Genomic DNA, 25,446 nt, shown 5'->3' with positions numbered 1-25,446 from the left:
GCAGGTTTGCTGTATTTTCTTTCCATTACGGATATAAGGAAACCAACACCCACTGATGTTTAGAAAACAGGAAAATAAGATTAAAGCAAAATATTTACAGACCTTGTCAGCAACTTAAATGCTACCACAATTTATGCTGCCAGGGAAAACAGAAATTTTCACTTTCTGCAGAACACTCATCTCATGACACAATGCAAGGACTGCATTTGCATGTTTCAAGGGGTGACAATGTAATTTGCATAAATTTAATGAGCCTTCCAGAGGCGGAAAAAAAATCGTGGACACCTGCGGAAACAAGCTGACATTGTTCAAAGGCCTTTTTTCCTTATTACTCACAATATTGGCCTTGGCTTGCAGACAAAGCACTGTTACACAGATAATCAGGAGGTTTGACATCTCTGTCACAGAAAGGTTTTTGTCTTTGGAAGAAAAATGTGCACAGAAGGTGGAATTTCATCCACTGTTAAATGGATGACATAGATGGTTAGGACGATACAGGTATGAGGACTTGTTTCTCTGGGAGGGGCTGGAAATCACCATTCCCCAGGGCTACTGTGTTGCTGCTGGCAATTTGAGGCACCTCAGCTTGTGGTATTTTGATGAAGTCAGTTCAACTGTCAGCAACCAAATGGGCAAACTAATTACCAGTGTAAGCTGATTTCCTGGTTCAGGCCTTCTACAGCAGTGGCTCTCCCCAAGCACTGGGTTAGATTGTTAAACTGAGAAAAGGTACATGTTCTGGGTAGATACAACAGAGTCTGTATAAATGAATGGGATTGAGTGTATGGAAATTAAATAAATGTGTTCCTCTTATTGGCAACGGCTCCGTGAATTCAAATGAGGGGAAGATGGTCTCTGAGGCAAAGACCGCAGATTTACATCCTCTCTGTCAGTCGGGCCTCTAATGCGGATCCATGGCGTGATGCCACTCATAGTAGCAGAGAGCTATTGCCTTTATATCGGCAGATATGAGACGGAAGTCTATGTGAGCACTCAGAGGTATTTGTGAAAATTGTCATGGTCATTTAAATTTCAGCAGCTCCTCCTGTTTGTTCAGCTACAGTCAGAAGCATATTGTTCTCTCTCCTGAGTAATTTATTAAATACTGATGAAACAATGGTGACACAAAAGCTCTCTTTTGTCAGGCCTGAGCTAAGTTAATTAATTAGCAAATCCATGCCGCAGTGCCAGGAGGTTGTTGATTGTATCGTTCTAAGCTGTCATCCTGTGTAAATTGACTGAGATTGAGATCTAACAAGGCTTTGACCTGGATCCCTCTCTTACAACCTGATGTGTGAAACATTGATGAGGGGATTTAGCTGGAGCAGGCTGGAGGACATGTCATCTTTAGCCATACAATCAGCTTCATTAGCTCAGAGGAGCGGATACAGCAGTTGGCACTTACTTATGTATTGTTATAACTGTGGTCTTGGTTTGCAACCTTGAAAAGTGCGTCCTATGTCCAACCATGTGTAGTACAAAATTATGTTCCTGTACAACTAAACTGCATTCTCTATAATGTTGTGAGGGAAATGAGTCTCCTGTCAGATTAGGCTTGCTGTTTTGAACACATCGCAACATTGTGAATTGCGACAAAACTTATTTTTTAAGGTTTGGCCAACAAAACATCTTGGTTAGGAAAAGATTGGTTAGATGGGTTAAAATAAGCATGTTTGTTATGTAAAGAAATAATAAGTATGTTTGTTAAAAACAACATTAAGGTTTGGTTTCAAACTGAACATGAACCGGAGCCTCCTGGGTGTCTGTGTTTTTGGGAACCATCCCTTTGCGGACTTCAGAAGACCTTGATTGGAAATATTCTTGTAATTCATCAAAAACAAACATAATCTGTGAGAGAAAAAATAGCATCTTTCTTACAAACGTAAGATACGTTGTATGTGAACGTAATTTTCAGAAGACCAGGCTCCCTCGTTCATACCTTGTGCTGAAATCTGAAAGTTCTATCTCACATAGCCACATATTCACCCAGTTAAGTTTTCATAAATGGAGCTGGCCAATCAGAACGTGCCTACCTGAATATGTGTCCCACAGTACTTAAGGCAGTAAACACAACTGTGTAGGTGCTCGGCTGTGTCTGGCCTTTAGCTGGTCAGGGCTAGTATGGTCTGGTCGATGTCACGTTGCGACAGGGTGTTCGTTCATCAGACTCCACCCACTGTACCAAGAAGTCCAGTAGAGGGCGGAGCCTGTGTGAGATAAAAAAGGTTATATTATTTAATTAATAAATAAATAATAATTATTAATAATTCCCCCCGGGGATTATTAAAGTATTTCTGATCCTGAATGCCCTAGTTTTAATAATACAGGCGGTGTCCACTACCTAGAGGCCCTGTCGCTCCTGTGTGCCACGCGCTGAAAAGGGTGAAGGATAGCAGACAGTGGTATGTACTGCCTTATATACTGTGGGAAAGGTATATAGGTGTGCACGTCCTGATTGGCCAGCTACATTTATGCAAATTTTAGTGGATGAATGTGTGCCGTTATCGGAGGATTACCCATAGAGTTTAGTAGAAGGCTCCTCTTGGGGTAATAGAACTATGGTTACAATGTGTAAGACTTGATCCCAGCACGCTGATTGAAACACAATTAAAACGTGATATTGAAATTTATTTTTCCGTTCCAACTTTGTCTTCCACTATGTCCTTTGGTTTTTTGAGTATGTTCCCATAGCGATAAGCTCCTCTGAAATAATTTAGATAGCAACAAAATAGCTTTAAGCTCTTTAAATTGCCATTCAACTGTAGTAAGCAAGTAACAATATTCAGAAGGTGTCTTGTGACCTGCTCATTCTTTTAATGAAAACACAAGCACAGAAATGCATAGCAATTGGTTCCATATCCTCAGCAGAAAAATGTGACATTGGTGGTCACACCAAAGTGGTTTATGAATGCACTGCCACCTCCACGGGCCATCCACTGCCGTAAGGCACACTGGCTGTTGGGTGAGCAGGCCCCATGGGTCCCAGGGGCTGGTTAGAAGTCTGTTCACTCTCATTTCACATGCTCTTGGACAGAATAACAAGCACAGCAGCTCCCTTCACATGCACATGCACATGTACAGCCAGATTAAAAAAATGTTCTACACATACATCAGTACAATAAAACACACATTTATGCTATGCAAGTTGCATATTCAATATCTTTCCAATCAATGGTCTATTTGTTGCATTACAATGCACATTACAGGACATTATTGCCCTGTACACAGCTATACATGTATGTACACTGGGAGACAGACAAAATGTTAGGTACACATTGCAATACAATCAAATATATGCCTAAAACATGTGCTGTACAATCTACAACTTTACAGTGGAAATACATGTTGTATTAAGTTATTGCATTAGAACGTATTTTGTCTTTCACCTTTACAGTTTATAAGGGATGATGTAAATCAGTGTTACAATGAAAAGGGTCTATAGCAAAGTCAGCAGGACACATGGGCTGGACAACATAGATATTTGCCCCAGATTTTGGGCCATCCACATGCTGGAGGAAAAGTCAGAGGTTTTCCAAAGTTGTTAGAATGTATTCTATGGTGACATTGAATATCTGTTGTAAATGAATGGCACCAGAACAATGCAACCACAAATGTAAACCTCATGGAGGGGCTAAAGGAAAATTCAGGAGATCATGAAAGGCAATATGATTCATCCTCTGGGAAACATGAATGTCTGTATAAAAAGCCATCCATCTCTCAAATTTATCAAATAGATGCTGGATCGGCAGACCAAATAGCTGCTGGATTGGAAAGACCAACATAGCAATCCTTTTAGCCAGGCATGGGTAAAATGGGAATAACAGAGGATAGACTTACAACTGTAAAGATACAGAACGGGAGATTGTTACTGTTCCTGTAGAGACTATTGTTCCCTGAATGAGACATTCAGAAAGCTCATGAGTTAATAAGAAAGCTCTGACTACCCAAATATAATATCGAAAAACATAACTCTGAGGTCACACTCACATCCTTCCTAATGTATGCGTACTGCACTAAATAATAGTAGTAAGAATAAGAATAAATAAAATTAAAAAAAACTTCTAAATGAATATACGATTAATTTATCAAAGTTTATTTATTCTGTTTTTGAAGGTTTTTGTTTTTGTAAGGCTTTAATTGGCCTCTGGTGCTGTTGGCAGCAGTCAACTAGTCATGGATCATTTATTTGCTTATGTCAGTCGTCACAGCAACCTAGCTGCTTGTGTAAACCTGTGCCCGGGGTGACCCAACCAAAAACATAGAAACATCGGCCAATAAGGTATCTTTATATCTAGATGATTCTCCCTTAATGACAACAGGTTATTTTGTCCTTCTATTGTTCACTAATAATCCAAATTTGAAGTGCGGCGTGAGCGGTTCATATATCTTTCATCCAATGTCAGCAGCAACTCCTGGGGAGCAGCTTGACAGCGGCTGGCCACTCTGCCTTAACCAGGATGGCTGACGGCAGACATTTACTACACCAAACTAGCTTTCATCCGTAGTGTTTATATCTATTGATTCATGATTTTATTTTCCCGCTCACAACGAGTGAGGAGAATCTGCCTACAATGACGCAGACACTATCACAGACAGACTGGTAGCTGATTAATCAATGTAGATACAGTTAATTAATTCAAAACACATATACACTGAGATATCTGTGTGATTTAAAAAGTTTAGATTCTGCTTCACTGACCGTGACAAATATAAACTTTAAGTATAAAATAGCAAGGGGATCTTTGTGAGACACATCAGTGTGGCTTGATGGGCTACATTTGATAAAATGGGAACTGATTTTTCCATGAGACACTAGGTAAGGACATCTAAAACGCTTTATAGAATAACCTAAATACTATTAATTTTATTTTCATGTTTACAATATGTTATCCTACATAGTGTCACATGTCACAATAGAATGCTTGAACGTTATACAATACAAAGAACAATTTTCATAGTTAACTAGAACTCCTCTCTGTATCTTTGTGACATAATAATGACTCAAATAGTTGACTGCAATTATGAAAAACTTGTGAAACCCCTATGCATGCATGACACGAGGGGCTCTGTAAGTAGGCCTATTTGTCAGTGAAGTTGCCCAGTAGGCTTTATTGTCGGACATTAATCAAGTACTCCCCTCATTCATTACAGGGGGGTAGACCTGAGTGATGATCTGTCAAAGAAATACTAACTAAGAATTCTGCTGTTATTACTTGTATTTAATGTACTTGCCTGCCTCACTGAATGTGCTCATACCATATTATTTTAGTCAGGATGTGATTAGCTGAGCTGAGGATTCTAGCTGAGCTGAGAAATCCCCCATGCTTCCCACTGAGAAACATCAAACTGAACTGGGCCTGATTAAACAGCCTGCTTGAAACTTCACAAAATAACTTGAAAGTTTAACCTCTGAGGAAGCTCCACTGGTGATTAATTATTCCCCTCCTTAAAACACTGTAATCGTTCACACCAGGGGTTGGGGGTGTTAATTGTACCAAGGCCACAAGGCCAAGACCCTGTTTTATTCACTGATGACCCTGCCTCAGGGAAAATTGGGCAATTATGTGTATTTACTACTTCACAGCATCTGTTTATGGCATACTCTTATTTTACAGCTAAACAGTACACTAAAAAACAATTTATGCAAGAAAAAGGCAATACAGTAACAGAAGTTTGATTCATATCTGATCAGCGCTGCCTGGTTTCACAGTTTGAGTTCATGAGCAGTCATTGACACAGTGTGAGTGCGACTCCTCTCTACTCTCAATGCTTATTTTAGGTCTGCAGCGGTGGAATCTTTCAGATGCCATTAGGAGCCCTCAGGGATCAGCAGGTGGAACCAGGGTTACATGACTGAAGTGCTGTCAGGATATTGCGACAGTTTTTGTTTTTTTAAATTACAGACTTCAGCTTTAAATGAGCTGTCAGGATTTCCTTAGGTTGTGATGCTACAACTATACTATATACAGTATATGCAGAAAGTGTCACTACAGTGCACACACTGGCTGCAATGACAGTGAGAGCACTGATGCATAAGACCGAGAAACACGGAACAATCAGAGCAGACTTTTCAGACACAAGGTGACACAGGAATGTATAAAAAAATACAAGTATGTATGAATTAGTCCAGTCATTTTATGAAAAAAGGTTGAACAAATTGCAACAGACGCAAACTCAACTGATTTTGTATCCTCAATACAAAACCAGCCTTTATGTTCCTCAGACTTGGGTCACTGCTGAATGGATTTCGCTTCTGTAGATGACTGAGAACTATTAATGTATCCTGCACAAGATACAAAATTAGACAATAAACATAATTATTGTTTTAGCTACCTTTTGTCTGTGTGCATTCTCCTTACCCTTGTATCCTGGGGTCCGTTTCACAAAGCAGGTTCAACAAACTAAGTCTCACCCTGAACTCTGAGTTGATCTACTCGGTTTCATTAAAGCTGATTTGAGTTAATTTGATCAACTCGGAGTAGTTTCACTTGGAGTTAAAGTGAAATTCTGGTGTAAAATTAACCCAGGTTCTTTTTAGGCAAATTTGGTCATCAGATAAGCTATTGAGACAATTTTTTTCGTGTATGAACTATTAACGTAGATTTTCCGGAGAGTCACTAACAGCCTGCCTCGACTAACACGGATAAGCTTGGGCGGCGAGTTGGATGCAGTTTTTTAACCACTTATACTGCTCAAACTAACAACAAACCTCTGCATTAGCATAATTAGCAGTAGCATGAAGAGTCACTACATATTAACCGAAGCACCAACAACGTAGTATGGGAACACGGATTTTATTAAAATAGTGTTTTGAAAGACTTACCTACTATCCCCGGTAACAGCTGCTCCATTCAAGTCAATTACCAAAGCAATCCAAAAGGAAGCAGCCCACTGATGATTTATTCCAGCAAAACACATAAACATTGTGCTTTGTGGCAGACCCGGTAATCCCTCTGCCTAAGTGTCTCGATAGGTGTCTCAATGTCCAGATTCAAACAATAAGCCTCTGGTTTATCAGAGCACGACCATTGTACCGCAGTGACAGCCTATGAAAAGTTTCTGGGTTGTAAGCTTTCATTTTTGTTTCACATCCAGGAAAGATACAAACACGAACCATTCTGTCTTTCTTCACTTCAAGTTGCAGGCTAGTCGTCTTTCCCTGAGCGTCTTCCGGCAACACACGCCCCCCGCCCTTGACCCCTGCTCCCTGCCCCTTGACCCCGGGGATCTGCGTAATGTTTTGGTGCTGCAGGGAAAGCCGTTTGGGACATTTCACCAAACTGACACAAACCACAACATTTACGTGTTTTGCTGGAATAAATCATCAATGGACTCCTTCTTTTTGGATTGCATTTGTGATCGACTTAAATGGAGCAGCTTGTACCGGGGCCAGTAGGTAAGTCTTTCAAAACTATTTTAATACACTCTATGTTCACATACTACATTGTTGGTGCTTCGGTTAATGTGTAGGGACGCTTATCATGCTACTGCAGAGGTTTGATGTTATTTGGAGCGTTAATAGTGGTTAAAAAAATACGTTTTAATGCGTCCAACTCACTGCCCCAAGCTTATCCGCTTATTAGCCGCGACAGACTGTTAGAGTCTCTCCCGAAAATCTAGGTTAATATTGTATACATTAAAAAAAATTCTCGATGGCTTATTTGAATCCAATTTGCCTAAAAAGAGGGTTGGGTTGATTTTACAACAGAATTTCACTTTAAGCGTGTGCACCACAAGTATAAAAAGACAGCATCAATGGAGCACCGATTCGATGAGTCACAATGGCAACAGGGAAGAGGAAGGCTACGTTTTTCACACCACTGGAATTGGAAATATTAATGTGCTCATACAGTGAGTTTGAGCATGTTTTTAGACGAAAGTGTAAGTGTGGGAGAACATTGCTGCTCGGGTCAATGCATAAGTTTAACTGTAGTCCTTTGTAATCACAATGATATTACAGGGGACAACTGCTTGAGTGGTAGCCTATTAGTTTTTTTCATTTAGGTGCATTCCCAGGGGGAGAAGCGCACTTGGCAGCAGCTTAAGATGAAACATAAAAACATTGTTCAAACAGGTAAAACCTCGACATAATCTCATGGGGGTACCTCATTTGGATCATGTTTTACATTGTAAAGTAAATATTAAGTGGCCGTTTGACTGTACAGGTGTTTCATTCCCAACATAATGCTGTTTTCACACACATGAATGTCTTCTCATTTATATCATGTTCTGTTAATTAATTAAGCCTAATAATTAAAACCTGTAAACCTATTTAAAATAACGCAGTCCATATATATATATACAGAGTCAACATGAATATTTCAATTTCACAGTGCATATCAAAATATATTATTGGCTACTAATAAGAAATTAAACTTGTCATGTCAACCAGATGAACAGATCTCCCATAATCCAATCTTCAGTGCTGCAGTTTTCCTGTATTAGCAACAGGTGAGTAGAATGATCTACAGATTACACAGACTCTATTTACATGTTGATGAGTGGCAGGTTACTGGAGTGTGAGGTAGATGAAGGCCTTCCAGCTGGATGCTGTCACATGTGAGAGGACTGTTAACACAGCATGAATTCAAACACTAACGACTTGTAAATAAACAGGACAATATGGTCGGGGCATTGCACTTTTCTGCAGATATACTGTATATATATACTTAGTTATGGTGAAATCAAGTCATCGAGACTTCACATACAGACTTAGACATGGTGCTGGCTGTGATGGGTTTGCAAATGTGTTCTTGTTTCTTGTGGCTTTATTTATTATGTGCACTTCTGCTTAAGTTATTTTTGAGATTCAAACAGAGAATTGTGGGTAATTCTGTAAAGAAAGTGTGCAGAATTGCATACATGAAGAGATATTTTGCTGATTTAAGTCCAGGTCCGTTTCATGGCAATGCGGGCACTGAGTTCAGATGAACAGTGTTTGGCTTGTGAAGGTGTGAAAAACGTAGTTACATGTCATCACAGGGTCATTCAGTGGATTTCTGCAGATCTCTGATGCTCTGTCCTGCTGGGACGTCCATCACAGGCCAAACACAGTTCATCTGAACACAATGCCCACATTCCCATGACACAGACCTGGATTAAAATGGGTCCTTTAAACTAAATGTGAGGAAAGGGCTCAAAAAGGCTTGAAATAGATTTCAGAGTGGAACAGCCTGTTATATGTGCAGGTGTCAGCAAAGCATGCTAAAAAACAATCAGTATTCTGAAGTGTTTTGGATGTCAGTAGAATGTCATTATGTTTGTCACAACCTCAGCCAGGTTTTAGGTTTTTTCATATGTCCGTTTTCTGTGGCAGTTACAGTGCCACACCCATGCCTGGCATGTGTATTACAGTTGTGTTTTTAGCCAGTTTCACTGGTGTGGACACTGGTGTGGGATATTTCTTGAGCCAAGTTCGCGTCGATGGAAAACGTTTTAAGAACAACGGAGACAAAAAAGGTTGTTTGGACGTACTCTGACTCTCATATCATTTCAGACTCTGCCACTCCCTCCTGCTCTGCACTACCTATTGATTGCATTCACCTGACCTGCCCCACCTCCACACTAACCTGCTCCTCATCAGCCCCTTTTGCAGAAACAGAGTTTTATAGAAAGCAGGGCTCAAACCAGGTAGTCAGTCAGCGTGGCAAACAAATCCAATGGGTCCAGGCAAAAGGGGAAGTCAAAAATCCAAACAGACAAGTCGAGGCTCAGGCTCAGGCTCAGGCCAATTTTATGTTGGAGCGCTAGGTGAGACACTAGACAAATCTGGCAAAGAACTGAGGGGAAATATATGTGTATATATACCGGCTTTCTATAAAACTATTTTTCTGCACCTGAACTGTTTTCTGTGTCGTGCTATTGGGTCCTGCCATTTTGTAAAACCTGACATGTTACTTATTGGGGTGAGAGGCATGTGGAAGCATCACAGCTCTTTTTTTTTCAGTATTTCAAATAGAGTGCCTTTTAATTAAGTGGAATTGTTATTTTTTGGTGAAATACTTTGTAAGAACGATGTAAAATGTGAAAAAAATGTGAAAGATGTAAGAACAGCTCACAGGGATAACAGGCTATTTAAATAAGAAAAATCATGACTGAAAAAGAAAAGAAAAGAAGACAATCAGCATTTTATTTCACCACTGTATCTTATTTAGCCTTTTCATTTTGTAAAACAGGGTGTTGATTGGACTGATTGGTGTGATAAACCTGCCAACTGTTGGCTGATCTACAGTTTCAGAGCCTGGTTACTTGACATATATCTCCCTTTAGCAAGCTTGAGTCCAAGAGCTACACAAAGCTGCTGTGTAAAACACAAAGGTGATAATTGGTTAATACCTGTTACAACCTGTTAAACAGTGAAGCCTGTGTGAAGAACACCAGCATGCATACACTTAGCAAACAGCCTTTATGCCATAGCAGAGCCATAGATTGCCTGTTACCAGAATTAAACAGCTTTCTTACTTATGACATGTTAACATGTTCACTCAAGTTTAATAGACTTTACCACTCTCCCCTGAAGTGTTGTGTAATGAAATCTGCATGTTGTTCAGCTAAAAAGGAAACAAAACCATGGGACCCCCCCACCCATGCACACACATACCACTTATAGGCCCTAGTGCATTCTTGGATTTTTTCTTTCACTCTTCACCTGATGACAACAAATTGATACTTGTATCTGCAATAATACAGAATTTGGTGCAGTGATTTTTTTCTGATGCATATTGAAGCAATCATCAGCCAATCATATGGCATTAGTCTGTTCTCTTAAAATAGGCAACATCTTCTAAAGTTGATGAAGCCTTTTAATAAAGCCCTGTTAATTCATCAAGTAAGATTTTAAACTGTCAAGAACTATGTTCTGGTCCTACTTAATATTCAAAATTGAACATAGTTAAAACACATTATGTAATAATGACACATAACGGCTTACCCTAATTTTGCACTCTGTAACCAATTCGCAATTATTTTATGTAAATTTTTCAGCATGATCCAGCTGTTTTTGTGTTTTAACAATGTATCCCTCAGTCAACCAATTGACTTGTATTTCTTAATGGCTTTGGTTAAAATGTGTGATGTTTCTGCATATATATCGTTCATTATGTCCGTTCTGTTGGGATATCTTAAACTTACGTATTTTATGTTATCCTCTATTAACCCTAGCTAACATTTTTTCATAATGCATTACTTTCATTGGAAATGCTTTTCCAGACACATTTGAGAATATGTTTGATAGGCCTTGATATTCTTTAGTTGTGCTAACCTCAGGTTCAAAGATGAAACAGACTCTGGCTTGGATAATTTAAACCTGCTGCTCTGGAGAGTCTATCCCAAGACGGTCATTTGGATGGTTTTTAAATGGTCGAGAGATGCCTCCAGTTAATTAAAAATTAACTGCAGATGATTAATTGACATCCTTTATAAGAGGATCCTAACAGGCTTCCATTTGTGGGAGTTGAAGATTAGTATTTTCCTTACAGGAGCCAATAATGATCAAAAAAAAGTTTATTCCTCTTTTAATTCCCATTTTTGCTAATGATTGATCTTCCTAAATTGCTTTCCATTGTTCTGTTATGTTTTATGGATGTATGTAATATAAGAAGTGACAGTATGGACATGACTTTCTTTGACTTACTATCTCCCTTATCTATACCTACCATAAGCCCTGTCTTGGTGTAAGATTTCGACACCAGAATTTGACTAAATCTTCTTAAAATAAAAATAAAAAACCTCACTAACACCCAAGAACAGTTTCTGTCTTGTGGAAAACATAAGTGACATCCATTCCAGGACAAATAACTCTGCAGTAGTTCCAAGTGTGTATCAGCTCCAGCTGTGATCTGGCAGGATGCTATGACATACCACCAACTTCGGTGACTCTTTGTCCATCTCTGTGCAAGCAGCGCCCAAACATTGTTCCAAATTGGCCACCGAGTTTGAAAAAGAGACAGAATAAGTAACAGAAAAAAAGTAACCCCCGTAACATTTTGACGGGACTCCATGCTGCGTTCTACAGTTTACTAACCCTGTTTCCCGGTTTGTTGTTGACATTAAATGTGACACACCAGACTTAAAACCAGACAGAAATACTCATCTACTGGCAATGGGAAAGGAGTCTATTCCTTTTTTTAGCAGATTTTCTCACACCAAGCATCAGCATACTACATACCTTGACTACATTAATATTTGTTCTTACAAGTAATATCTAAAAACATCACACCTACAATGCAGTGTCAAATGAACACAGATACTGGTAACATAATATTCCAGCCTTTTGCTGGTGTGCCAGACACTATCGCCATATCTAGCACAAATCATTCTATTATCTGTTGTGTTCTTCTCAAGGAAAGGCAGAGCACTACTCAAGTTTCAAAAGTTTATTATAAAAATCAACAGCATAGAATCTTCAGCCTGGCCAGGGACTCTCTCTGAGGTCAGAAGCTGGAGACATCCTGGCTTTCAGCCAAGTTCTCGCTGCAGCCACAGAGGCATAAAGAGCACCAAGCCCCTCCTTCACAAAGAATTTATAGCGCAATAAAGTTATTGTTATGATTAGTTAGGCAGTTCCTGCTTCCATTATTCCCAAGACTGGCTCTCATTCGGTCTGACCCCTTTATTGCACCTAGTTTTAAACTGGAGCTTATCTGCAACATCCTTTAATTATGCCATCTATGTTAAGTTAATAATAATGTGAAAGCATGATAAATCATTTTTATTTAACTTCTATACGTGCACAGTGAGTAATAAAATAACTTCATTTATATTGTGACAAAACTCAATGTTTAAAAATCCCCACATACTTGCCTTTCCTCACCTGTGCCAATATTTAATAAGTGAAAAAGTCAAAGCCACAGCAGAATAACAGACTCCACACCTTTAAATCCCTTATTTCCGTACATCTTTGTATGGCGTACATTAAAATCCAGGGAACTGAGCAGATGGAAGAAGAAAAAAATCTGTGACTTGTTATATCCCTGCAAAAACACACTCCAAGTAGTCTGACTCATCAGATATAGATTGTTGGGATAAAGCAAAGCATGTCCTTGGCCGCTTATTACAGCTGCACTCCCCTTCCACTATCTCCACTATGTCCGCAATCTATCTTCTAAAAGCACCCTCGCTACATCTAGGACTTAGTGTCACCCAAGATGATTGTGGTTGTTTTAAAGCTTACAGACACCAGAGATTTTTCCCCCTATCCCAGAATACCAAATTGCGCGGCCAGACTTTTTCCAGTGCTGACACAAGCTGTGGCAATGTGAGACCTCATTCAAGTGAATTACTCAAGAATTTTAGTAAAAATTAATTCCATACAAAACATGCTTGCTTTAGCTCTAGAAAGCCATGTGTTCCCATTGTTTGTCAAAGTATCCGGAACAACATCCCATTATAACTCCTGGAGAAAATAGAAAAGACAGTATCACTGTTTCAACAGCAGGAATGTAGTACTAAACCATTTCACAAAAAGCAACAGAAGATACAAGGGGTAAGGTGTCAATATGTACACAACTTTGGTCACATTGATATCAAAATCCAGTAAAGATCTACCAAGATATTACAGTAAAGTGTTTTTCACAGGTGAACATCCTGGTTTCTATGATAAACCCTTATCCCAGTTTCAAGACAATTGAATGTTGGTTTCAGTTGGTACAACCACAATCAGAAACTGAACATGATCAAAATAAGCATAAGAAGCAAAACCAGGAGATAATGTGCAAGTAAACATAATTGCAGACTCCACCACGTTATTGACATTTAACTACTACTACATCTTAAGGCAGTTCACAAATTCTCATCAGCTAAAACTAATGATGACTTAAGGTGCCCCCACACCACAGTCCTTATTTGTGTATTCACTGGAAAAGCTGATAAAGTATATAGTTTATAGTAAATACATCGTGCAATACCGAAAATGTAAGCCAGGATGTGGGTATAGTAGTATGTTGTTATGGTCTGTTGTATATAAAGATGGACGGCTGAAAGCTCCCAATATTAAAGCCAAAACTTCTTGCAGTAAAAAAAAAAAATAGCTCCTCCTCCATGTTAGCAGATGGGATATCGGGCAGAGACTTCGAAGAACACTTCAAATACATTTTCTCTAAATATGGTTTCTATCATTTTAGTTAGTTCCTGTCAGGCTAATGTATGTTCACAAGTTTTTTTTTTATCTGATAGGATTGGTGTTAATTAGTTATTTGATGCTATAAAAACAGTCACAGTCGGGGTGTACGGGCGGGCCTTTGATACTGTGGCTCCCCCTCCCCCCGATGAGGGTGAATGTCTGGAAGCTACGTTTTCTCAACAACAGGTACACATGATATCTTACAAAAACGTATGCTGAACAATTCACAAGATAGCTTAGTCAGTTAGGTTTAAGCACTACAATATTGTAACCCTAGTTCTATTAGTACAGGTGGAGCCGTCTACTGGACGTATGCATTGACACACTGAAATTTGTATAAATGTAGCTGGCCAATCAGGACATGCTTACCTGAATATGTATCCTACAATATATAAAACAGTACAGCCCACAGTCCTAGGTAGTTGACTCTGCCTGTACAAATAGAACTAGGGTTACAATATCATAACCCTTGTCCTTTCTCACTCAGGCTCCTCCCTCTACTGAACTCTATGGGTACAGTGAGTGGAGCCTGATGAATGAACGCCCTGTCATGACATGACATCGACTCAACCACACCGGTTAAAGGCAAGACTCGGCAGCTCACCTACCCCTGCATAACCTACTCCGCAACAGTGGAGAAGTAGAGGGCCGTAGCCAACCCAAGTCATATGCGACTAAATTGATCCCGCTCTTGCTGCCTGGATGGTCTGTAGAAACTGTCCAGGCCCCCCCAGTCAGTCCCAGAGATTTTGGCCTAGAGTGGGAAAAGCGCCACACCTACCTCCTGAGACAGAGCACCCCCCCCCCCCCCCCCCCAACTGGGGGATTGTCCTTAGTTGGGCTGCTGCCACCATTTTATTTTGTAGGTAACTTGTGTTGTGTACTATGTGTATAATCACAATATTACACAAGGCCAGGTCTGGGCGCTTTACTCAAACATCACAGTAAATCACATCCTCTTGTGTAATATTGCTTAATCCTGCTCCCAACATTCAGTGTTTTCTTCAGCCAATGGTTGGTGGAATACTCATAGAATCTCGAATTATAATATGTAACTGTCATTCTCTTTTGTGTGGGTTTCATCTTTAAGAGCTATGCTATTAGGTAAGGTTGACGCTGATAAAGTCATTGCCCCCTGTGAAACAGACCACAAGCAGCCATCATACATCCATTCATACATTCACACATCACTGCCTTACAGTCCACTAGTCTGTAATAACCGTAACATGGGCAAACCATATCGCAACAGACAAATTTTGGTCTTGGTGGCCAGCTACAGCAGCCCCCTACCTGCTGTCTGCTATGGATAAAACTGAGTGAGACAGGGGGGATTGAGACAAATTGCACAAGTAGAAATGGATGAATGGACACGGAGAGGCCCAGGATGCCGCTGCGCAAATCTCAGCCACTGACATCCCTCTGAGGAGGGCTGTGGACAACGACAGAGCACTCGTGGAGTGTGCTTGATCGCCACGCATAAGCTCCTCTCCTACTGCCTCATTGGCTTGAGTGATGGCATCACAGCCTGACGTTGAAACGGATGTTGTTTTGACAGAGCTTCACCTAGAGAATCCTCTCTATAATGACTAAACAGCTAAGACATGCACTGGGAATGGTCGGTGAGATGCTTCCTCTGCATCATTGTTATGAGGCAGGGGGAGAAACCTTCAAGGTGAATGATTCTTGGCCGAAAATAATTTTCCATGATTTTACAGGAGAAAATGTTGAAGTCAGAACCTTTTTCCAGCTGAAGTGCCATGATGGCATCAGCCAGCCGCTGCAACACCGCCGTCAAAAAACACAGAAAACTGGTAGGAGGCTTGTGGGTTGAGAGCCAACCGGGCCGGGGCATGCTCAGCACTTGGGATGAAGGTCCGATGTTGGGATATAGCCAGGCCGGCAGCCTGTACAGAGGCAAACACTGCTAAACGTCTTCATCTTTGCTCATTAGATCGTTCACTGCTAGCTTACGCTGAAGACAAACTGGGTAGCAGAACTAAGGTTACAGTACTCTTATATACTGTAGGTGCGGACAGGGGCCTGTGCAAATCACAAGGTTGTGAAAGAAATCTATACAAATGCAAGTTTGAGCCTATACAAAATAGAACTATGTGTGTTACCGCCACCTGTTGATCAGTGGAATAGCATTAAACCATTTGTAGGACTCGTGTGTGTGTGCAAGACAGGGATTTACTCACTGAAAAACAGTCCCATATTAATGCTAGAGGTCTTAAACTCAACAGAGAACCTTTAAAAAATAGATAAATACAATATTTTAGCTGCTTTGCTGAGGCAAGGATATGAAGATCAGGATGGTATTTTTCTGCCAAACTGTGAAAATTAAACATCAGTTAAATATCCAATCAAAACTTTTATCTCATAGGATCAGTTCAACTGAGCAGATAGTTACTAATTAACCTGCTCTCCACTATTAACGTGCTGAAGCAATACAATCATTGCTGATGAGAGCAGGGATTTTGTAGTAGAGCCTTTTTATTGGTCAGCATACTCCTCAAGAACACTATATTTCTATATCGCCTTGTCTCTCTTTACTGATCCTGCATTGTAACCACCCTTATTATCTTACAAATAGAACCTGCAACGCACGTGTCAAGTCCTGTGAGAGAATCAAATAAGATAAAATAAGATAAGATCAGCCTTCATTGATCCTCAGAAGGAAAATTTATTTGTTGCAGCAGCATAAAGAGATATCTTAGTAGACTATTCTGTCCTGGCTAATAGGTGAGCTGTATTTGTAGACAGATAGCTAACAAGAAAGACGCAGTAGGCCTGATTCCAGGTTGAGAGCGTTTACTGAATCCAATTTATTTTGTAAATCTGCAACACAATGAAATTCACACAATGTTACAACTGAAATTAAATGCAACAACACTGGTTACACTTTTCTTCTTACTTTTGAGGTTATAAATCAGGTAAGTACAGCACACTACTGAATAAGGAAAACACACTAACAGTATGCTCTCAAAGGTAAGTAACAGCATATACACATTAAATAGCAATAATGGTTCACACATTAACATAGCATATAACACGACTGAGGCTTGACAATGAGCTAAATTAGCCATAGCAGCTTAACTAGCCTCTTGCTAACTAGCTTTGTGGCTAGCATTAGCATAGTTAGCACGGATTTCGTAACTTAAAATAAATGCTTCAAACACCACCTTGAAGATCACAGTGCCATGAAACAACTAACATAAACCATTGCATCCATACTCCTTGTTAGTTCCACTCCAAGGCTCAGACAACCAACTCTCTGTGATGGCGCATTTGTAGACTATGCATGAACACTGGAAGTGCCTGGTAATTAAAGCTGCAGTAACTCAAATCGCCACCAGGTGGAAAATAAACTAATCCCAGTCACTGACAGGAGTCAGAACATAGACAAATATAGATGTTTAACTAAAACCACAATAAGAGACACCGCCTTTGTTAATGGAACTAGGGTAATCAGGATCAGAAATATTTTAATAAGCCCTGGAGGGGAATTATTATTTATTTATTTATTTAATAATATAACCTTCCTTTTTTTATCTCACGCAAGCTCCGCCCTCTACTGGACTTCATGGGTATAGTGGATGGAGTCTGATGAACTAACACCCTGTCGCAACGTAACATCGACCAGACCATACTAGCCCTGACCAGCTAAAGGCCAGACGCAGCCGCCCACCTACACAGTTGTGTGTACTGCCTTAAGTACTGTGGGACACATATTCAGGTAGGTACGTTCGGAATTAAAAACTTGGAAAATGCTCCGTTGGATGTTTATTCTTCAAGATCTCTAATTCGCTTATTTAGCTGTCAATCAAAAAAGGATTCTGTATACTTGTTCTACATTGTTTGATTTGATTTAAAAAAGAGGGTTATGCTATTCTATTTAGTTTAGCTCTTTTTGTTTGAGTTCAACAACTCACCCTCCGGTCCACTCACAATGTGTTTCCCTTATTTGTCACTTTTCTTATTGACAACTGTATAAATAAAACAGCAGTTGACATATATCACATTTTGTTTTTTTTATGTACATCCCTTTGGGGGCACACAGCTGGTAATGAAGTCTGTTCAGTTCACAGCAGTTTAATTAGATCAGCTGCAGTGACCGATGAATGAACACATTCTCAGTGAAGGGGTGCTTCAGTTCCGTAAAAGGCTTGTAGCTTGTAGCTGTAGTGTGTGTGTGTGTGTGTGTGTGTGTGTGTTATCTGTATTTTAGAAGTGCGCATTGCATGCATATGAAATAAAATTCTGACGTATGTGCGTGTGACGTGTATGTACATATATATATATATAGTGCTGACTTGTTAACATTATATCCTGCTGTAACGGAACTCAGTTTAAGTCAGTTGCTCATCATGTATTGTGGTTGCGGGAGGCTTTAATGCTTCCGCACGGTATCGCCGGTGGAGTGGGTTTGATCGTCAGCATGAAAGCGCACAGATGCCGCTCTGAGTTAAGCGTGCTGAACATTGGGCCTTAACCGCCTAGGAAACGCTCTAGATGTCAGGTCGTAGCCATTTGCCACAGTGTGGCAGCAGTTATGTTAACCTGCAATATTTGTGAATTTAAATGCAGCGCACTGACTGAATACCTCAAGCACTGCAGGTCACACAGACATGATAACAATGCATTTTTCGTATGTGGTCATAAAGATTGTGGACGGAGGTTTTCATCGTTCAACTCATTCAACAAAGGAAGCACTGTTAATGCATTATGAAGCTGTTAACCTGTTTGATCACACATCTACCGTTCCCGGCTTGCCAGGGCACACAAAGATGGCAGACAAATTGCCAAGAAAAGAAAAAAAGGCATCAAAGACTTCCTTGGCTCAAAAGGGATATGACTAGCTGAAGGTGATCCAGTACAGCTGATATCTGGCATAGCAAAACTCTTCAAGGAAAACCCTGATCACATAACAAATGAGATAGGTTTAGACTTTTTGTTGTAGTTTTAAAGATATAAATGTACATACGTAAATTGCTTGTATGCATTTAAACCCCAGATAATGAGCTCACCTGAAGATACATCAGTGTCATTTTTGTCAATTTTCATTCAGACTTTAGACTTTCTTGGTGCTGTAACCACAACATTTTAGAAACAAAAAAAAAGAAAGACATTTACATTCAATAGCTGAGCCTCCGAGTCTGTGGCAAATGCCGTGAACATGACTCTGGTGGCAATTAAATGTAATTGTTACCACCTCTTGGTGTGTTTTCAGCATTACTACTAACTTTAATTTAATTAATTCTTACTAAACATTTATGATTATGACTGACAATTATATGTATGGAAAAATACTTTGGGCAGATAGTTCATTAAATTCTTTGATGTTTCATTTTCCAACAACAGGACGACACAACTTGCGCTGGGAATAAATCCTGAATGAGGGTCAAAGGCTGAGATGAAGGAAACAAAAACGGCACCACATCCCTCCAAGACTGCTGAAGTTCCTGTTTGAGCTGAATAACTTACGCTATGCACAATTCCGATTCATTGCTCCAATCCGATTTTTTTGTCTGTTCACAATACGTCTTTGAATGTGGCCTGTCTACGGATTGTTGTGTGAACAGGTTACGCTCCTTAAGTGATCAGTTGATTATTGATGACATCACGCCACAACTGTGTTTATGGAAGCGAACATGGCAACAGCAACCGGTATTGTAGGACTATATGGCTTCATGCTAAAAACAGCGTGTGGCGGCAGTCGGCAAAAATTGTGAGCTGGTGACATCAGGAAGGATGTAGAGGAGGAATTATGACTAATGAGATCTAAAACTTCACTCTCCCTCTACTGGCCGCCTGCTTCACTGCTGTCCTCCATGTTTGTTTTGATTCTGTTCCTGGCTCCAACCTGTGGCACACTTTTTTTTTCCAATCAACTTTATTTGTCATTCATTTACAAAACAGTGCAGTGTGGGTCAGTCTGATGTCAAAGTCACATTAAATGTGACCTGGCTGTTCAGATTGCGGACACATTAAAAAAAAATCCGATATGTATTGTATAAGTGGCCTTTTTCTGATTTGAAAATGTCAGATTTAATGTGACTGGTGCTGTTCACACTGTCAAAAGCAAATCCGATATGGGTCACATATGAGTGTGAAAATCAGATTCACTTGTACCTGCAGTGTGAACGTAGCCTTTGAGAACCCATGGCTGGTTTGAGGGTTTTTTCTGCACATTGAGCCCCGCCTTTTGCTTCATGTCCGCTAATGAGGATTTTCATTCAATCTGATCACGCATCTTGACGCGTATTACTCATATCATAGTCGTAAAAATGCTTTATCCGTACCGTATTGAATGTCTTTGTGTTGATGAGATCATTATCTGGTATGTAGTAATATGCAAATGATACCCAGCACAGCAGTGTCAAACAGTTTGTATATTTCTACATTATTGATTCAGACATGATTGATTGGCAAGTGACTTTTTCATGGCACTGCAAAAATAGCTGAATAACTGAAACTTGCTTTATTGCAATTTATTTTCAAACTCTGAACCATTAAGATATAGATGAATGGAGGATTCATTTATAACATTGTGTCAGTATGCCATTATGAATATTCATCAGATATTCATAAAACATCATCAAATCATCATCACTGAGAGCTCAAGGAGCAATTTAATTTAATTTAATGTTCAAATTTAAATAGACATATAAAACAGAAGCAATTTTCTGAATGAAAGGCCTAAGCAATAAACCCTTCTTCCTTTCTTTTTTCTCAATCTATCTTGTACTGATGGCCAGTTATTGCTTTCACATCAGAGGTTTCTTTAGACACCTGTCCTTGTAATACCAGCATGGCACAGGGCTAATGGTGGACTGGATCCCTGCTCCACCCTTTTACAGAGCTCCCTCTCTATGCCTAAAGATTCTGAAAGGGAGGCATCTGAGTGCCTTTCTGCCAACAACACTGTCATTTCAGCTCGGCTCAGAATGCAAGATGCTCGGGTCAATCTACCAATGACCTGCCCCTCCAACAATAACAACAACAACTAGAGTGAAGCAGTGAGGACAGAATAGTCCCTCAAATTCTTAAAACAACCGTAAATTGCCACCAGTCTAACACATTGCAGGTGAATGGAATTTGGATAGTAGTGCTTCTGTCTGTATCATGGCAATGTGGGCAGTGTGGTGCAGATGAATGGCTTCCCTCTGTGGAGTGTTTGACTCTTGGTGGTCCTGCTCCGAGATCTGTGCGTTGTGGCCATGGAGGGAAGTCAAAAACTGATAACTGTAGACGCTAGGGGACAGCAGTGTGCTTGAAATCTGTTGACATGATTGAAGGAAAATACACCCTCCGACCACCAAGTGGGTTCCAATGACAGAGTGGCACTGTCTGTATTTCTGCATGTTTACTCCACAGGAAATAAGCAGCTAAAGAAGTAACATGACAGTGACAGCTACAGTTAGCTGGAAACAAAATGGGCACTTCAGTTAGTGTTAATGTGGCACAGAGTATTTAAATGCATTTGCTCAGCTGTTTTTCTTTATACAATATATTTCCAGATACAATCATATATCCACGTGTATTTGCTGAGTAGTGTATACATACTACAGATTTAATTTTCATAATTAAAGATTACCCCAATTTAATTTATTTTTAATTTGAAGATAAATGCTTACAATCATCCAATGGTAGGTTAAATCAGCTGTTGATTTGCGCTGCGTTTTTCGGTTGGCCGTTGGTATTGTACAGCCTGAGTAAAACTGGATATCGTTTTTAAAGTTGCCGTTTTTCATATGATTCATTGTATAGTCATGCAGATGTTAAACAGAATTACGTGATACGTCCGTGATTAAATCTGTCTATCCGCCCTGACGACGTGAAGCCACAGAACCGCAGATTCTGATTTTTTCCTTAATTGAGATCTGCTGTTAAAGTGATACTGGGGATAGCCTATTGTAGATATGTGGGGGTTGTTGATGGTAAATCAAACCATCAGTCTGAACAAAAGGATTAAAAAACCCGCAATTAATCGTAATTTATTTTTGCACAGTGCGGAACATTGCTCATTGCACGAGTTCCCGCCCAGCCCGTGATACTGACGCACAGGACGCAACACCAGAGTAATGAAACCGATGAGAAGCAAGATGATGAGTTGCTGGGTTCAGTGGACAGACATTTTAGTTCTAAAAAACAACCAAGTAGAGACTGTATGCAAATTGTGCAAGAAAGAATTTGCCTCCCACTGGAGCTCTTCGGCCTCCGCTCCCACCCCAATGTCGACCATGTTGCAGCTAACGTTAGCACAGACAACGCTGGAGGGACGGTCATTAGTCCATGGATCATTTTTGTTTCTATGTTTCCAAAACATGGGAGAAAAAGCACTCTATGTTTAACTGTTTATTTTATACCAAGGATAGTGTGAGTTATATTGTAGTAATTATAGTGTGAGTTGTATATATGTAGTTGGTTATATTGCTCTGCTGCTATTTGTATGGACTTCAAAGAGACAGGTCGGATGGAGCACTGGACTGGTTTTATTTCTGCAACGTGGGACAAATACACAACCAGTGTGCCGTTAATAAATCTGTGAAGTCTGTTCCCACTTGAACCACAGCATAACATTGTTTACTTCTGAACAGTGATTGAATAGTGGTATAAATTCTTAGAAAAACACACTAGGAAATAAATTACAAAAATTCAAAAGTCTGACATCAAATCAAAATTGAATTCGTAAATTAGTACAAGGACTTTCCATGATCAATCAAAAATACCTCTAGCCTCAGAATAGAGTAAATAGGTCTCAGCTGTAAACACAATAGCTGTAAACAATAGTTTTCAAAAGTGGTACTGCTCTGCTTCAGCATTTACAGATATCTCATTCAAACTCAGAAATGCCAAAAAAAAAGTTCCAAATAAATCTCCAAATTATCACAGACATGAGTCAGTGAACAATTCAGCATGACACTTTCCCTCTATTGTTGCCCCCATGCTTGTTTTCATTAATTCCCAGCATCTACAATTACACAAGAACTCCCAACGCCCTGCTGAGCCACTGTTCATAGCCACTGTTCATAGCCACTGATGCATTACAGAAGAAGAGTAACAGCATAATCTCCTATTATACATGCAGCTCAGTATGGTTTTCCTCTGCTACGGCCATTCCATCCCTCTCCATCAGTGGACTATTGGGTCACAGAAAGAACAATTAAAGAAGACCCAACAACTCTGGACTAGCACAAAAAGGAGATTCTACATAATGCTCTGGTGTTATTACATCCTGGACAGGTTGCATGTCAATTACAGGGCTAACACAAAGGCTACTTCCACGCTTCTACTTGATCTCTGTCCATACAAGTATCAGTATCTCTATCAAGTATTTGTCCACACCATATCAGAAATAATCTCCATCCCTCGCTGATAAATGCATATGAAAACCATTAATGCACACAGGAGGTAAATTGAACGTGGAAAAAACATAGATGTATAAGATTAAAATACAGAAAATACTTCAGAGGACAGCAATCGAGAAAAGTAAGACCAGAGATTTAGTTGCTTGGGCCAACGATGAGTAACTGTTACAGAAAGTAACACGAGTATTGGCGGTAAAGCTCCTTTCAACCAGCCTGTTCAATGTAAGGCTGTATGTGACGAAGATGGCTGGGTGTCACAGCGCTGCAGTCCCTCTCTGTCCTTCTCTCTCCTGACAGTCATGCTGCCATAATGTATAACACTGGCGGTTTGAGGGTCCAAAGGTATCCAAAGATGTTTCAACCCGTTCAGACTAAAACGTAACTTCATCGTTTTTAATCTCCCCTGCAGATCAAAATTAAAGAACACATTATATATACTTGATTTATTTTGAAATACTGTGGTTTTTTATTGTTCAGAATTTAACGGAATATCTGCAGTAGCTATATCACTGCTATACTAGCATTCTCTTAGAGAATATCTGGAAAATCCTTGGCAACAACGTAATGGCTAAGAAACCCACTACAGTTACTGAACTGTCGAAGAGACTGCGAGAAGAATGGACCAAGATCAAACCAGAGCAGTGTGAGAAACTAGTGATGTCCTGTGGGCGCAAATGTGCTGAAGTCATTCAAAGCTGTGGCCTCTACACTTCTATTCATTTTTTTTCCTATAGCCCTAAGAAAAAAATGTTTGAATCTTCTCTTCTGACACGATGGTTACTGTTTTCTAATGTTGCTCACTGCTTTTTTTTCACAAAATAAAGGTTTTTGTTGAAGTGCCTTGGTTATTTAAAAAAGCATGCTGGTACAGCAGTGCTATAGCCACAAAAGATATTCCATAAAATTCTAAACAATAAAAAAACAGTATTCCAGAATAAATCAAGTATTAATAATATGTTCTCTAATTTTGATCTCCAGTGTATAACAGAATTATACAGCTTTTACATGTGTTTCCATTTTAGGTGCTGGTAAACCCTAGAGTAGTGTGGTTTTCTTCTGGGTGCTTCGATTTCCCTCCACAGTTCAAAGAAATGCAAGTTCAGTTAATTGTTAACCAGATTTTCCATAGGTGGCAACCTGTCAGGGGTGTACCTCGACCCTCACCCAGTATGTGCTGGGACAGACACCCTGCACAGGATAAGCACCCTTAGGTAGGGGGCGGATTGGGAGATTTTAAACGGTGAGCAGTGACTATATAATATTCAATATGTCCATATTCAAGTAATGACATAAGCAGTCACCTCTCTGCCCTTCTGTTCCCTGCCTGACATTAATAATACAGAGTGTGTGTGTGTGTGTGTGTGTGTGTGTGTGTGTGTGTCTGTGCGTGCGTGCGTGCGTGTGTGCATAAACTAACTGTTTCCAGCTGACACCGTCGCACAGAGGCAAATACAATAATCAGAATTCAGATATTGAAATGTTCCCTATTCTTTCCTCAAATCACCCTCTCAAATACAACATGTGGTGTGTTTTGGAGAACCAGTGGAGGAATATGTAATGTAGCAGAGACAAAAAGTCTGCTGTGAAATTGATGTTTCCAGTAGCAAATTCATATTAATTTCTACCTCCACAGGTATTGTACCCTAAAGCTGGTATGATAATGAGATTACACTTGTCTATTTCTGTTTGATGTTTAGGAGTGTGATCTGAATCTGAATTCCATCTTCATTACAGTCCCACCATTGTAGAAACCTCACATAAGAGTTGATCTGGAACATTATTTATACAGACATTATATATAATCATTCATGCAAATTATTGCATTATGTACAGTCATTGTTAAGCTTGATATCCAACAATCCAAAAATAAATATAGAATTGAAAATGTCTTTGTCCCAGTGGTTTCAAGGGTAGCAAAAATATTTGATTAGATATGAGATATACTACATTCATAGT

Source organism: Echiichthys vipera, assembly GCF_963691815.1.
Source record: "Echiichthys vipera genome assembly, chromosome: 10".
Classification (NCBI taxonomy): domain Eukaryota; kingdom Metazoa; phylum Chordata; class Actinopteri; order Perciformes; family Trachinidae; genus Echiichthys; species Echiichthys vipera.
The sequence above is the reverse complement of the archived record's forward strand: the minus strand, read 5'-3'. Positions refer to the sequence as shown.